Here is a 2,377-nt window from a genome sequence, read left to right on the forward strand (position 1 = left end):
AATGTCAGTTTCTGGTCTCGTCTCAAGGGCATTTATCAAGGCTGTATACGAATCTGGTAAACTGCACAATAATATAGCTGCTACATGACTTTCTTTAATGTCTTCACCAATAGATCATAGCTGTGATATCACTTCCATCATTGAGAATATGTGCTTCTGCATGTCGTCATTTGCACTCAATCTCATACTGTAAAGCTTTCTTAATAAAAATAACTTGTGATTCAAGCTAGGTCTTTCATACAGTTTTCTTAATTCTTCCCACATTCCTTTCGCTGTTTCTTCATTTCTTATATGTATTAATTGAGCATCATCCACTAATAAGCTAATGGTGGCTCTCGCTTGTCTATTCTTCTTATCCCATGTCTGATTATCTTGATCTGGTCTTTCTGTAACAATTACTTCCCATAAATCATCCTTAGATAACAACATCTCTACTTTGAATTTCCATAACTGATATTTTTCACTATTCAGTTTAGCTACTGTGAATTTCAGTTCTGTGTTACTCATCATCTTTATATAGTCTTACTTGTTTAGAGAGTTGTACTGAAGATATTCTCCTGTTTTTTCTTGCTGATAGTTCCTGTATGTCCTGCCTGTGTTGAATTCTCTGTAATCATATCCAGCTCCTGGGATCATGAATTCCTTTGTCACTCTGTATCTGGATTTATTTCCTTCTGTTTACAGAGCTTATCTGTGTGCTCCGTTATCTGGGGTTATAAACCAGGATCCTCTTGTAGTGCGGGCCTGTAGTGTCTAGGCCCATAACCTGTCGCAGAGTGCATCTTCTTACAGTCACCACTCTACTTACGAGAGCTTCAATCAGCAAGATATCTTGAGTAAACAGTATTTACTTCATACTGGATAAACATGAGGTACAATTCAGTGTCACACAGTCCGTGTGCTGCTGACATAACACATTCAGGAAAAGAAAGAACACAGGAAGTAAGAACAACCAACAATTGAGAGCTTTCCTCCCCCACATTACAGCAAGCATATAACTTTACACACTATCGCCATCAGCTGTCTGGTTAGTATAAAGTCCTCCTTTCACTTATAATAAGTCCTAATCTGTTGCATATGCCAACACCAGCCATCTTAAGGGGATGAGGGATAGATAAAGGTTGCATTAGCTCGTCACCAGCCAGTATTTATAGTGCTTTTGGGTGCAGTGGTGCTTGGTGGAGACTTATGTTTGGAGAAATAATGAATGGGCTATAAATATATAAAAGGACTTCGATTAAGGAACGTGATAGGTCGCCCTAAACAGGTGTGTTTATACGGAGCGCCTAAAACTGTGTAAGTTGTGGTTCATCCTAATTTCTTGGGGTAGAGCATTCCAAAGAATAGGTGCAGCTCAGGAGAAGTCTTGGGGCAGGGAGTAGGAGGTACTGATTTGTGCGGATATTAGTTTAAAGTCGCTTGCAGAGAGTAGAGAATGGGTAAGTCAATAAACAGAAATGAGGGAGGAGATGAAGGGGGTGCCACACTGTGGAGAGCTTTGTGGGTGAGAACAAGCAATTTAAATTGGATTCTATAATTCATGGGTAGCCAGTGCAATGACTGGTACAGAGCGGAGGAGTCTGAGTAACGATTAGCCAGATAAATGACCCTGGCTACAGCATTAAGGATGGACTGGAGACAGGAAAGTTGAGTGAGGGGGAGGCCAATTATTAGAGAGTTACAGTAGTCAAGGCGGGAGTGGATCGGAGGAACAGTGAGGGTTTTTTTTATTTCCAAGGTGAGAAAGGGGCAGATTCTAGAGATGTTCTTCAGGTGCAAGCTACTGTGCTGTCACACACTATCTGTACAGTTTCTTCAGTGTTTTATGGCTGTCTCTCCCTTTATCTATTTCTAAGCTATTTCTGTCTCTCCCTTTATTTATTTCTAATCCTTAGTGTGTGAGGGAAAGAGAGTAATATAGATTTAACTGATGAAGAGATAGGAGAGTCACTGTCTGTGAGGCAGAAGAGTCACTGTCTATGAGTCAGGGTCAGAGAGTGACTCATAGCTGGCAGCCCCTGAGTGTTTGATCAGTGTGGTTATACCGCTGCTTTAATCACATATACACATCTATCAGGGCATTTGGTGGCTTTGGAATACGTTTGATTTGTGGTGAATTAATCTGCTGAAAATTAAATTTCTTGGTCAATTAAAATTTCAAATGATTCACTTGTCACTAGTCATCAATATAGAAATAATGGACAACCCCTTTAAAAACAGCATTTTATAAGTCCAGCCTTAAGTAAGTAAAACCAGCTTCATCTGGTCTAAGAAATAAGTTTTTCAATAAACTGAGTTCACATTGTGAAATCTGGAGTCAGATCCACTGTAAAGAATTGTGTGCACATCTGTACATTAAGGAGAAACACAATAAAAA

The sequence above is a fragment of the Phyllobates terribilis genome, unplaced genomic scaffold (genome assembly GCF_046119375.1).
Source record: "Phyllobates terribilis strain yellow unplaced genomic scaffold, ASM4611937v1 Scaffold_12__6_contigs__length_324123572, whole genome shotgun sequence".
Classification (NCBI taxonomy): Eukaryota; Metazoa; Chordata; class Amphibia; order Anura; family Dendrobatidae; genus Phyllobates; species Phyllobates terribilis.